We start from the raw sequence: 13,981 nt of genomic DNA on the forward strand, positions 1-13,981 counted from the left end.
CAGAATCCATGCCCCGTGTCCTACTTCCCTTTTACTACAATGTGCCAAGGGACACATTGGGTACCAAAATGTCTCATCCCACATCCCATGGTCAAGTTCCCTGTCCCCCTATTTGGCCAAGGGATACTCTTGAGTTCCAACCTGTCCCATGTCATGCCCTTTTTCCCATCCTAGCCAAGGGTTAGCACTGGATATCAGCCTGTCCCATCCCATGTACCAGATCTCAGTTCCCTGTCCTTCCAGTTGTCTGAGAGACACTTTAGGAACCAACTTATTCCATCCCACACCCCCACATGCTTTCCCCCCAGCTGCCTAGGGGACACTGTACACCACCTTGTCCCCAGCATGCCAACCCCACCACCTCCTTTCCCCAATAAAGGCCCCATTGTTCTTCCTCGACAAAGCCTGAATAGTGCAGCCTGCTCCACCTTCTCCAGCTAATCCTCCCGCTTTGCTATCAGTTTTCCTCCCAGCTTGTCGCTGTGCTGCAGGTACACACTGCTGCCACCAGGAAGTGGCAGGAGGGGAATCACTGCAATGCAAACTTGAAACCTGTGCCGAGACGGATTAGTGGGACATTATGTCCAACCCTCTGCTCAAGAGCCACTTGCTCAGGATCACTTCCAGACACACTTTGGGGTTGCTACAGGTTTTGCAGTCCACAGAGATGAGGACAGCCTGTCCTTGGAAGGCACCAGTGGGGACCTATGTGCATTTGGGGCACCCTCCTCCACCTGCAGCATCCCCTGATCATCCCCACTCCTTGACACTAGTGGGATCTCCTTGGCATCCAAGCAAAATTCAGAGGGGAAGGAGCATGGGGTGCCCCATTGGGCCAGGGTTGGCTGTGAACCAGCCCTGTGCCAGCTGGATTCCATCACCATGGGCCTGGCTGTGATTTATAATTAACTCACTCATAGGAATTTCAAGGGCGTGGAGCGGCTGCCTTGTGCTGCTGGGGGGAGCCCGGGATGTGCTCACATCTTGAGCTGGGAGCCCCCCCATCACTGGTACCCCACACCCTGTGATGTGGGGATACTGCACCCCAAAGTGAAGGGGAACAAGGTGCCAGTGGATGACAGCTAGATCCAAGATGAGCACATACAGGGGGGGGAGAGGGAGGAGGTAGCATCTCCCCCCGGGGGCAGCCCACAGCTTACATCCCACCACACAAAGCTTGGGGACAAAACATGTCCCAGTGGGAACAGTGCCACCCCCGAGCTCTAACAGAGATCCCGAAAGCTGCTGCAAGAGGGAGAAGGAAGAACTGCTCCCCCTGAGCCCCCCATAAAAAAGACCTCCCCCAACTCTTTAGGGTTTACCTGGTGCCTCCAGTGCTCTGTCCTCCCACACTTCCCGTCCTGCCGTGGGCTCTCTGCTCATCATCCACCTGCTCAGCAGCCCCAGGAAAAACACCCAAATCCTACCTGGCGTAAACAACCCGCCGCACTTTGCTCTGCCTGATTGGCCTCCGCCAGCCCGTGCCGTGCCTTAACTCTTTCTTTGCATCTTTGCACCCAGAGGCCAACAGCACGAGGAGGAGGGAGGCACCCAGAGCCCATCCAGCACTTCCACATCTCCCATGTAAGGTGCTGGGGGTTCTTAGAGCACAAAGGGATGTGCACTATTTCAGCTGCTGGTCCCACTGCTGTTGGCTCTGGGAGAGAAATTACAGCCCAAGAGCTTTGAGACAGTCTCAGCTCTTCAAGATTTGGGTTAATTCATATTTCATATCTTACCGACGCACGCAAAGATTTGGGTTAATTCCTATTTTACATCTCACTGACAAGCACGAAGGAGGCAGATGCTGGTTGGGTTTTCTCTGTGCCAGCGCTGCCCTGCCTCAACCCAAAACTCTCTGATAAAGCCACGCATCAATTAAAACAATAATTAAAATAATAATAATAATCCCTTACTTAAGGTGGGACACAATCCCTGCAGCCATTTGCACATCTCACATTTCAGCAGAGAGGAAATTGAAAGGGCAGTTGCTATCTCCCATGGAAGCGAGCAGTAAGCGGTCACACTGCCCATCTGTCCTTAATTGTGGCATATTCTGGCTTCCTTTCAGCCCATTTGGACAAATAGGTTTGAGAGGTTTCCCTGTGCACGTGAATGGGGGAGGTGGTGTAAGTGGGATGCTCCACGTGGGATGATCTATATGGGATGTTCAACATGGGATGCTCAAAATGGGATGCTCCACGTGGGATGATCTATATGGGGTGTTCAACATGGGATGCTCTAAGCATCCAGGTTTGGCTGCCAACCAACCAACTTGTACAAAGTGGCCTCAAGCCCAGGCAGAAAAAGCTCTCAGTTGTGGCCAAAGAGCAATCAAACTTCTCCTGGGGGGGCCAACCAGCCCCCAGCACTTGTATGGGATTATTTGCCATCATACAGCCACACAAAGCTGCTGCTAATTTGGACCTATTTGCTCAAGGGAATTTGCTGTCAGCAGGATGGCTGCGTGTCAAAGGAGCCGTTGGTTGCAGCCTTGCAAACACAGCGTGGCCCACCGTGTGCTAATCAGTGCAAGAGTGGTAAAACAGCAATAATGCTAACAATCACCTAATATGGGTTACACGTGTATTTAAACTGCGGCAACAAGCACTGCTGGGGTGTAAATTATGCAGGAATAGATTCCTACAGAGCCTCAAACTCTTAATTTTGCCCTTTGACTTCAGATGTGGGGGATTTCCAAGAGGTAGTGGCTGCTTCGGGCTTTAATAGAAGACCCCCAGCACCAGGATGCATGGATTGCACCTTGGAAATAGAAATACTGGAGAAATACAGAAAGCCCTTCCCACCCCAGCGAGAACAGCTGGGGTTGTGCAGGTTGATGTTGTTTGAGGTTATGCTCGTTCCTTCTCTGGGAGCTTTGCTATATCTAAGCACTTCCTGAAGATGAATAAATCACGATGGAAGAGGCTCTGGACAATCCATGCTCCCTCTGCTCTCAGATAAGTCACAAACTCCTGAACCCTGAACTCCTATTTCTAACCAAGGACAGTGAGCTCTGAACCTCCCTTCCCACCAGGACTACCACCACCAAAGCCTCTCCACAGCCTGAGAGCCATCAGAGACCCACAGCTCACAGCAGTTTGTCTTGCAGGGGCTCCTGCACGTACAGTTGCACCTACACCATCATGTTTCCCAGTCCCCAAAGGATGTAACCACCAAATCTCTCTGATTTTGGGTTTTATCTGGATCTACGTTGCCCTTTTTGGCCAGCTACAGGCAGTCTCCAGGTGATGATCACCCTTCTCTGCCATGGGTCAGATTAGGAGTCTGCCAATGCGCTCTTAATTGCTGTTTAAATTCAACCAGATCATGGTTATCAACACAGACTGTACCCTAATTAACGAACCCTAATTAGCATTCTACAGTTCTCATCAACAGGGTCAACTTCCATCCTAGTGTTAGGGGTTAGGAGTTACCCACTTGCCTACCCAGCTATGATAGGCTGTGTCTTCTTGCCTGGGGGAAGATACTTTTGAACACCCACCAAAACCCCAGAAGTGCATCCGTCAAAGGATGCCCATGCCAAGAACAGCATGGATTTCCACCTTGCATAAGGCTGCAAAGCATTTGGCAGTGAAAAAGAGGTTAAAATTAGAGGGTTTTGCAGATTAGGGGGTGGGAGCCACAACAGAAAGAGCACCTGTAGCTGTTCAGAAACAGTAAGAAAGAAAGAAGAAAGGCAAAAAGAAAGCAGCAGATCCCCTTTCTCTGCTCAATGAATCTCCTGGACTGACTGCTATCAAACGGGGCCCTGGGGACTCCTATTCCTTTTTTCTCTTCTGCAGAGAAATTCTCTTCTTTGAGAATTATTTCTATGGAAATGTTCTGGTGTTTTTTTCTCTCTCTCTCTTTTTTTTTTTTCCCTCTTCAATGAAATAGGGTGTGTGTTGTTTTCTTTTCCAGTGCCCTCTCCTTCTCTTGAATAAAACAAAATTCAGTTTTCAGAAAGAAAAATACCGCTTTGCCTCCCAGCCCTCCCCCCTTTTTTTCTTTTCAATGCCTTCTTCCTCTGGAGGCAAAGAAAAATAAACTCGACTCAAAACCAAATGCTTTGTTCCTTGGATCCTTTGTTTCCCTTTTCCTTTCTCTTGCAGCAGTGGCTCTGAGCAGCTCCCTGGCGGGGTGATCTCACTCCTGCTGGAGCCATTTCGGTTCAAGATCTCTAAGCACTTTGAGGTCCCCGGACTGTGGCTATAAAAGCAGTTAAGTGTTTTCTGTGCTGATCAGAGCAGGAGAAAAAATGTCAGCAGCAAGGAACATCACCAGGTTGGGATTTTCCCCTGGGGTTTGTGGGCAGAAAGCATTGATGCGCTTGGGGAGAGATGGCAATGGGAGCAGACGCCTGGCTCCCTGCATTCGGATTTCTTCCTTAAAGAAACGCTCAGTCAAAACACCCTGATGTAGGCAAGTGCCATCCTCAGACTCCTTTATTTACAAGACATTTTCAAAGTCTTGGAGAGATGAAAACCCCAAACCTCCTAAATGGACGACCTGCCTTGACTGTGGAGCAAGGTTGTAAATCTCAGAGCTTTCCAGCCAGCATCACTACAGCTTAAATCCAGCTCCAGCTGGAAGCCAACTCCACTTGTTGTGGAATCATAGAATCATTTGAGTTGGAAGGGATGCTTAAAGGTCATCTAGTCCTGTGCAGCTGCAATGAATGGGGAAAGTAAGCAGATAGCATCCAACAGAGTTAGTGAATGGAGTCCCAACAGGCTACATCCAGAAGGTCCATCTCATGCCTTAACTCCAAATCACCCCTTGAGGTGAGCTACAGAAGGGCTACAGCTTGTGTAGGGCCTAATCCCTGAGATGTCATCCCTGTGCCAGTCTCAATGCTAAAATGCTGAGGGAACGTGTTCATGTGCAATAAAGAGAATAAACTGAGGCATTTCCATGCTGCCCCAGAAGTGTGGATTGGAGGGGACCCTCTCCAAGTCACCATGGAGGACTGGTGGGGGGGGGTCCTGATCACAGCAGAGCTGTGTTGGTGCCAGTTGTTGCAAGGAGGACGCTTTCCGTCTCCAACCCATGACAGCATCTGCTTGCTCAGCTTGAGGCAATGAGAACAAGCCAAAAGACTCTGATTCCTGTCGTCCAGAGAGATGGTTTCCTATTCTGGCAAAGCATCCCTACTGGTATAAGCTGTCTCTTTCTGAGAGGGCTGTGTTGGATCCACATGGAGCAGACAAGCTTATGCAGTGCTGGCAAGCCTGGAGCTGGTGCATAGCCCAGGTCTTCCTGTAAATCACAGCTCCTGCAACTCCAGCTGCGGATGATGAAAGCCTGGTGTGTGTGCTGTGATGCTCCAGCATGGTGGCTTGGCCATGCTATGTAGGTCAGTCTGAGCTGTGTGGGGGAGCATGTGATGCTTGTCCTGGCCATATGGCACTCCCACTCGTGCCTGCTAATCGTAGCTGCTCTTAGACAAGAAGAAATGTACTTTAAATGGTCACCTTCCTTCCTTCAGCTAATGAGAGGAAAAACTGGAGGGTTTTCTTTTCACCAGCCCTTCACATCATGTGTCCTCTGCCAGAGAGGAGAGCTCCTGTTTCTCTCATGGGAGCTCCAACCATATAAAAGCTGAACAAGACCCTCATCTTAAACTTGTGAGCTGAGGAAATAGTGTAGGAAAGCAATGCTGCCCCTTTCTCCCTCAGTTCCTTCATGCTTTGGCAGATCTACCCCAACACTAAAGAGATAGTGACAGTGTCTCCAAAAAGAGGAGCCAATATGCCTAGAGAAAGCTGGGGTTAGCAGCTTTCCCAGCTAATTTTTAGGCTGGAGAAGCTTGTCTAAGCATCCAGCCTTGAGTGTTTATCTGGAAGAAAGGAAGCAAACAACCTAGAGAATGCCCAGGCCCATTCACAGTCCCAAATCAGGAGGTCAAGTCCGGTAAAAATTAATTGGAGCAAAACAAATTGCCACCAGAAGGACTAGCTTTCCAATGAAATGAGCAGGTCAGCATGCATCTTGTTTAAATGGGCTGTTTCTGTCCACACTGGGTCTCAGGGATTGGAGACAGCCACCTGGGTTGAGGATGGATGGCACTATTTTGGCACCACAAGGGAGGAGTAAGGCTAAATCCTCAGCAAGTATCCCTGTCCTGGTCAGTCTCTCTGGACTTCAGTGGGAGCAGGAACAGTGGGATCTGCTTGAGGCAGAGGGAGCCTGGAGCATCTCAGTGTCCCCAAGCCTGCATGCATGCCCTGAGGTTTATTCTTTCTTTCTAGTTCCTGAGGATCCAGGCACAGATCACAGAGACAGATTTGGCTGAAGGTGAGTGGGAGCTGAAATGCCATCTACATCCATGACTGATGTGCCTGACAGCACTGGGCTCTGGCAGGAGTTAGTTTACAGTTAATGAATGACACGAGTGTAACAAACATCCCTCAGCTATTGGCTTCCCCATAGATAGCTTCTTTGTACTCAGAGAAACGTGGGGATTCCGTGCCCTAAATACAAATTCCTGTGCAGTGGCTGGCACTGAACCATGACTGGAAACCAGTTTCCCCAGTAATGGCCTGAAGTTGCACCAGGAGGGGTTGGATACATAGAAAAAATGTCTTCTCCAAAGGAGAGGTCATGAATTGGCACAGGCTGCCCATGGGGGTGTTGCTTTCACTGTCCCTGGAGAGAAGAGTAGACATGACACCTGGGAACGCATGGTTAGTGGGATGGTGGGGATGGGATGACTGTTGGACTTGATCTCAGTGGTCTCTTCCAATCTTAATGGTTCCATGGTTCTAACTGGAAACCAGCCATCCCCAGTGGGAACCAGTGGTTTTGTCTCCACTCCCTGCTGCCCTTCCTATCACCCACTGATCAAAAAACACAGCATGAAAGATTCCTAGGATAATACAGAATCATTAAAGCTGGAAAAAGACCACTGAGATCATCTATTCCAGTTATTGACCCAGACTTCGCCATGCAGGGAGGAGGGCAGGAGCAGGGAGATGCAACCTTTAGAACAAGCAAAGCTTCCACCATACTGCCCTTCTGCTTACATACTGCTTGCCCGATTGATTCACCTTTTGCTTTCTGAATAATCCACAGAGATTTTAAAGTGGAAAAAAGAAAGGTGCTGAGGAGAAAGCCATGGATGAACCAGAGAGGGAAAATTTCCATAACTGCACAATAATAACAGCAGATTACATAAGGGCATCCCGCGTCATCTGTGGTTGGCACCTCCGGGGAAGTAATTACATCTATACCACACATCTAAAGAAAATATCATCACGTTAGCTTCCGTATCCTATAATTAGACCTCACAAGATATACGTCAGTGGTTTTATTGTTTTCTTTACATTGACTATAGAGCTTAGATGTAGATATATGGATTCCATCTTTTTTCACCAGCTAGGAGAGCTTTTGGAGTTTAGAGTAGCACCTGACCCAGCTCCCCATGGAAAGGGATGTGATAAGTGTCATCCATATGCATGGGATGGTAAAATATTTTAGCTACCTCCCTCATTGCCAGCCAGGCTGATGGGGACCTGGTGGGATGGAAAGGCAAAGCCAGCGCCTTGGTTTTCAGTCCTTCAAGTGCTCTTTGATTTCTACCCCTGTGCTGCAAACCTTGGGAAGCCATTTTTTCACTTGCTAAGAAAATGACCTGATTTGCAGATCCTCTGCAAAAGGAAAATGGGACTTTGAAATTGCTACAGGGCTTGCAAATGACTTGGTTTGATGGAGTCCTTCTCACATGCTTTTTTCTTACTCGTGCAGCATTTGGATGAAAAGGAGCCAGAAACAACACATGACAATTCTCTGCTCTATGAGCCCAACAACACGATGGACACAGCAGAAAGCTTTGGGCCAAGGAAGGAGGACGAATGAAACAAACACCTGGGCTTTGTGAGGCATCCTATGGACCCGTGGTGTTTGAGATACTCCATAGCATGTCATCACACTGTGTTTTGTTTCTACACCTTCATGAAGAAAAGCCAGCTTGTGTTGCCCTTGTGTTCTAACCCCACTCATATTTATTTTTCACTTTGCTTTGTGCCAAAGCAACTTTAGGTTACAACCATTTGAAAATGCTTCCAATGGTTTGGAGGAGTGAATTAAGCACGTAGATAACCTGCTAAGCAAAGACTCCTTGGGATGCTGCACTCTGAGCTGCCAACACTATGTATGCTGTTGGGAGAACATGGCACTGAGCTCTTGGGGCACTGTCTCCATCCCAGCACTCCTTTAATTAATGACTGTACTGCACCCAACCAGTCCCTACTCATTATCAGCCTTGTTGGAGAAGCACCCAACAAGCCCAGAGTTCCACCTTATCCCCCTTATCCATTGCTTTTCCAAGCTGAAGAGTCCCAGTCTGTTCATTATGAAGAAGCCATAACCCTTCCATGTCCATATTAATGTCCCATCCTGTTCCCACCACAGTTAATTTCCTCCTGTACTGATCTCCTTTGTGTACCACCTTGTGATCACCTTGAGCTGCACCAGGATCAGGTCCCAAATGCTTCTGCTCCTGCCTTCACACCAGGCACCAAAATGCATTCTCCACTCTCACTGCTGCCTTTTGATGGCAAATGTAAAGAGCAAGAGACCTCAAAATGATCATTCGAGAGCCCTTATCCTTACATTATGAGGATCACTCCTCCTGCCAGTGATCAGTTCATAAAGCCTCACACATAGACCTCCTCCTGAACCATTCATTTTTTACCCGGTGCTTCATGCACCAAGATGTGCAAAGGAAAAACACCACTTGGGGCTGAGCTCTCACCAGCTCCCAATACTTCTGAGGCTTTGGTTCTCAGCATGGGGCAGGCAGGCTGCTTCAGACCTGCAGGTAAGCTGGGAAGCTCTTATGAAACATGTTCCAGTGGAGCCTGGCACGTGTTGAAAGCTTGCACTTCCTATCTTTAGGGCGGAATCCCTTCTAGCACAACATCCTTATTAATTTGCCTGGGCTGTGAGCAGACAACAGCAATCCCACGCTGCTCATCTCACCTGTGCTGCTGACAGCGGCTGCCGCGGGATCTGCTGCTACAACACCAGATGTACTTTCAGCATCATTCCTCTGTAGGTTTTTAAGTGAATCCGTGCTGGCAAAGCATTCAGGGAGGGTTTACAAGCAAGCTTTAGGGCACTGCTTCAGACAGGACCGCAACCACAGTCAAACAATGCACACGAGTCGATTCCTGACTCCTTTTTAGGGTGGGAAGGAGCACGTAGCCAAATGCCATCAGGTGCCAGAGAAGGGAAGAAATCAGGAGAAAAAGAGGAATGCCCACAGTTCCAGGAAGGTAAAAGGGTGAAGAAAGGTCTGGGAAAACCCAAATGATCGTGATCCAGAGAGTCACCTGTGCCTGGTATGAAAATAATAATAATAAACCCTCATATTTTGCTATGTGAAAAATAAACACCAAATTTTCCAGACCAAGGGCAGACTTTATGTCAAGAGGGCGGAGGGCTGCACTTGCTTACAAACTGAAAATAGAGAGGTGTTTTTTGATAGGACCATCCTGCACACAGGACTCCATGCAAACCCTACTGGGGAAACCTTGGTGTGCCATCCCCTGCAGAAGTTGGTGGCTCCCAGAGACACCTTCAAGTAGGAGCTATTGTGCCACTCCAAGATAAAGCACTGGGGGTGTCCTGGGTCCATATGAAGAGATGACTAGATACCTTTCATTGCATTCTCAGTGCAGCTTGCTGGCTGATTTCAAGCTTTTCTGGAGCTCAATGCCACATCTTGTGCAGCTTGGTCAACCACAGGCCATCCATGCTCCATGGCAGGCATACAAAGGGTGGCTTGGCTCTGAGGGTGACTCTGTCCCAGAGCTCTGGCAGCTGGACAAGTCCCGTGATGCCACGGCAGCAAGTAGCTATGCCAAGCTGTATTGACTCCTGGGGAGAGGATGCCAAGAAATGCAGGAGCTGGCAGCTCACCAGCACACAAACTGTGGCACCAGGCAGAGCTCTGTGGGTCATGCAGGTACACCAGCATCCAGGCCAGGTCGACATGGCCAAGGGATTAGACTACAGAGAAGCTCTCCATGACTTGGACATGGCATGAGGGCTTTGTCACTCAGCCTTTGAGTTCCCTCCCTGTGCAAAGCAGGTGTGCCACAAGCTTTGCATGGCTGAGATGCTGGATGTGGGAGGAGGGAGAGAGGTCAGTCACCCCCACATAGCAGTTGTCTTAAATATAGGCAAGTCTTTCCCTGCTCACATTGACTCAGCTTTCACAGGCTGTGGGAAATTGCCCCTCAGTGCTGACCCTATCTGTCTGCAGAGTGCCCTTCTGTGAGGGACGGCTCCATCCCCATAAGCATGAGGAAAGGAGATGGGGCTAAGAGGGACCAAAGGAGATGTGCCAGCATCCCAGCACAGGTGGGCTTGGATCCTTCCCAGTGGATGAGCACCCTTGCTCTCTCCTCCATCTCCCCTCGGGATGGGGCTCTTTTGGGCAAAGGAGGGATTTTTACTGTGTCCAACTTTGCAGTGAGGAAACCTGTCTGCTTCTCCCACTGCTCCTTGCCTGGGTCCCACATCCTCACCCAGCTCCTGCCTTAAGTCCAACACTTCACACACGTTCAGCAAAGAAAAACCAGGCATCTCCCCACCAGTGGGGGCAAATCTCCATAGCAGAGAGCTCCAACCTCCGAGCATCCTCATAGAACCACAGAATTATCAAGGTTGGAAAAGACCTAGAAGATCATCCAGTCCAACCATTACCAATACTTCCCAGCTAAATCATATCCCTCAACACAACATCCAAACGTTTCTCATGGTCTCCTCTGACCTTCTCCAACAGCTCTGTGTCCCCAAGCTGGTGGCCAGAGCTGCCAGGGCAGAACATGTCATTATTCTGCCATGAGAAAGTTACAGCATTCACTCTGCAATCCAATTTACAGTGAATCCCTCTCCTGGTCCCATATCAGATCTCTCTCAGACGTTCACAGACATTCAGGAGGAACCCTCCTTTTATTTTGCAAAACGATGAACATAAAACAACTGAACTGCAGCAGCATTCCCAGGACTTGGCTGGTGATCAGAAATAGCTGGTAACAATGGAGAAAAGGCAGAGGCACTCAATAATTTCTCTCCTGGCTTTGCAAAAAGCAGGCTGATGTTCTCGTATTGCACAGGGGCGACAAAGTGCTTTCCAGTCCATTAGTAACCTAGGAAAACACTCAGTGGCGTGGCCTAGGGATAAACATTTTTAAACAGTGAGCTCTCATAATGTGCTCCCAAGGGTCCCATAGAAGCAGGGTGAGGAGTGCTGTGGACTGCTGCTAATCCTATCTAAGAAGTCCAGGGATTTTTCTCTGATTCCAGCAGACTAGAAGGATGCTAATTGTGGGGCAATATTCAAGAAAAGAGGAAAAAGAAAAGCTGGAGGGGTACAGCTCAGCCCAGCAAAATGGATGCAGGACTGAAGGGATGAAGCATGGGTAAGTATAAATGGATGGCTCATGCTGAACAAGTCTTAGCAGATCAGTGCAGCTCCATTTGGGACAGGCTACATTAGATGACCCAAGTAGCTTCACAGATGGAAATAGACTTGTGTGAGGTCTGATCATGGTCTGATTTTTGGCTGGTTCTGCATGGAGACAGGAGTTGGACTCACTGATCCCTTATGGATCCCTTCCTACTTGGGCTATCAGTGATGCTGTCTGGTCGTTCCTCACTCAACCCATTGGCATTTTGGCCTAACAGCTAATTTTGCCAAGGAGGGATGCTCTCATTGCCCTTTCACAACACCTCTGTAGGTCATGGGGGTCCCTGCAAGGTGGCTCCAGAGCAGAAGTTTTCTCCTTGAAGCACAAGGCACTGTCCACTGCAGACCCTCCAATCAGCACAGTAATTTATGCCAATTGCTGCAATCAGCTAATTAGCACACAAGATCGATTCGAATGAAGTTAGGTGTCAACCGCTATTATGAAAGCTTGCCACACTGGAATAAAGCTGTGAAAGCAGTCAGGGCTGAAAAGCCATTCTGGATATGAAGTGGGAAAAGATGGATGGCTGGACTGAGATTCTCACATCCCACTCCAAGCCCCACTGATCATGTCTCCCGGTGCTACATCTCTATAGGTCCTGAACACCTCCAGGGCCAGTCCTTGGGCAGCCTGCATTATAGAATCCTTACAGTTGGAAAGGATCTTTAAGGGCCATTTAGTCCAACTCACCCACAACAAAGAGGGATATCTACAGCTATATCAGGTGCTCAGAGCCCCATCCACCCAGATCTCGGGCATCTCCAGGGATGGGGCATCCACCACCTCTCTGGGCAACCTATGCCAGTGCCTGACCATCCTCACTGCAAGAGACTTTTTCCTTCCATCCAACCTAAATCTCCCCCTTCTAGTTTGAAACCACTTTCCCTTGTCCTATCACCACAGACCATGCTAAAGGGTACCCAGTGTAAGGTCATCCATGCTGAGTACATCAGCCCCTCCTGCCTGGTGGGTGTGTGACATGGGGGACCAGAGCCAGGGGCAGGCACAAAGCCCACAGAGACATGGGATAATCCTTCCCTAAGCTGTCTGTGATGGATTTAAAGGGTGTTTGTGTCGGTGCCCCAGGATCAAGATCCTTAGAGGATAAGTGTCCGAAGGAAATGAAAGGATTTGAGTTCTCAAGGCTGGGCATGAAACAGAGACACAGCTCAGGAGGTGTGTGTGTTACGTTCTGTATGCTCTGCCTTGTTGGAGAGGGGTGCTGGCCCAAATCCCTGCCTGTCTCTATATGGCCATGTAGCCCTGGGGAGCAATGCTGGTAGGGCTGTCCAGAGCACACACATGTAGTCACGCTGGGGGACAGCTTGGTGACCTGCAAGACTTGTTCTGAGAACAAACACTGTGCTGCATTCCCTCCAGGAGTGTTTGCAGTCCATAGGCTGCCTTGTTTGCCCAGGGTTGTGGTTTGTTTTATTGTTATTTTTTTAATTTTTTTTTTAGTTATTATTAAAAGCTACTTCAGGTCCCTGAGAGTGCAGAGGGAAGATGAAATCCTAGTTGTCCCCAGGGAAATGTCAGTGGTTCCGTGTTTGCCGTGGATGAGATGAGTTTGGTTGGGCTCTGCTGAAAAACAGAAGTGGTCCTTGGGCTGCAGAACGTGGCCTGCCCCAAACACACGTGGCCCATAAATTAACTGAGAGAGGGTATTAAGAACCATTAAGGTTGGAAAAAACCTCTAAGACCATCAAGTCCAACCATCAGCCCATTCCACATCCCATGTACCCACCTCCTTGCATGACCTTCTGGGTACCATCACTTCACCATGCCAGCCTAGCCCTAAAATACCACTTGTGCCAATCAAAAGTGAAGTTCTGGAAAGTATTATGGAGAAGCAGGGATGGGTGGTGGGTCTGTGCCTGCCTTAGTGCCCCTGCTGCAGGGACAGCCCTCCCTGGCTTCCATCCCACAACAGTAAGGCAAGATGCACTGCCTGCCTCGAATCACCACCAACACAGAATCATAGGCACATTTGGGTTGGAAAAGACCTTCAAGATCACTAAATCCAACCATCGACCAGAACCACATTCCCAGGAGTAAGAGAGACAGAGCAATCTCTGCAGTGGGACAGCTAGTCCTGCTATCCTTGTGTCTTGGCTGGGATGGCTTTGTTATTACTCCAAGTGCTTGTGAAGGGTAATGCTGGGGATATAATTAGGGCAAGGTCCATGGGGAGCAGAAAGAGCCTGTACTAGAACAACTGATATAATTAGAAAGCAGGGACAAGGAGATGAGCTCCTGTACCCACGGCTGGTCTATTTTTCCCATCTCTAGCAACTGGGCTAATAAAAGCCATGACCTTTGCATGCACATCATAGAATAGAACCATACAGGTTGGGAAAATCCTCTATGATCACCAAGTCCAACCCCAACCCATCCCCACCATGCCCATCGACCACATCCCTCAGTGCCACATCTCCATGGTTCTTCAACACCTCCAAGGATGGTGACTCTACCACTTCACTGGGCAGCTGTGTCAC

General features: G+C 49.0%; 1 protein-coding gene across 7 annotated transcripts in view; it reads right to left on the minus strand.

The window, feature by feature from the left end:
• LZTS3 (leucine zipper tumor suppressor family member 3) overlaps positions 1 to 13,981 on the minus strand; it is a 35,143-nt gene that overhangs the window by 17,179 nt on the left and 3,983 nt on the right. The window contains exon 1 of one of the 7 annotated variants that reach the window (XM_085545895.1): positions 1,323 to 8,838. The exons of 5 other annotated variants lie outside the window; for them this stretch is intronic. The gene's annotated coding sequence lies outside the window, so the exon portion shown is untranslated. Of the gene's footprint in view, positions 1 to 1,322; positions 8,839 to 13,981 lie in introns of those variants that run through there. One more of the 7 variants, XM_015862968.2, reaches the window with a different exon arrangement.

This window comes from Coturnix japonica, chromosome 4 (assembly GCF_054131305.1).
Source record: "Coturnix japonica strain WE chromosome 4, WE-NBRP24, whole genome shotgun sequence".
Lineage (NCBI taxonomy): Eukaryota > Metazoa > Chordata > Aves > Galliformes > Phasianidae > Coturnix > Coturnix japonica.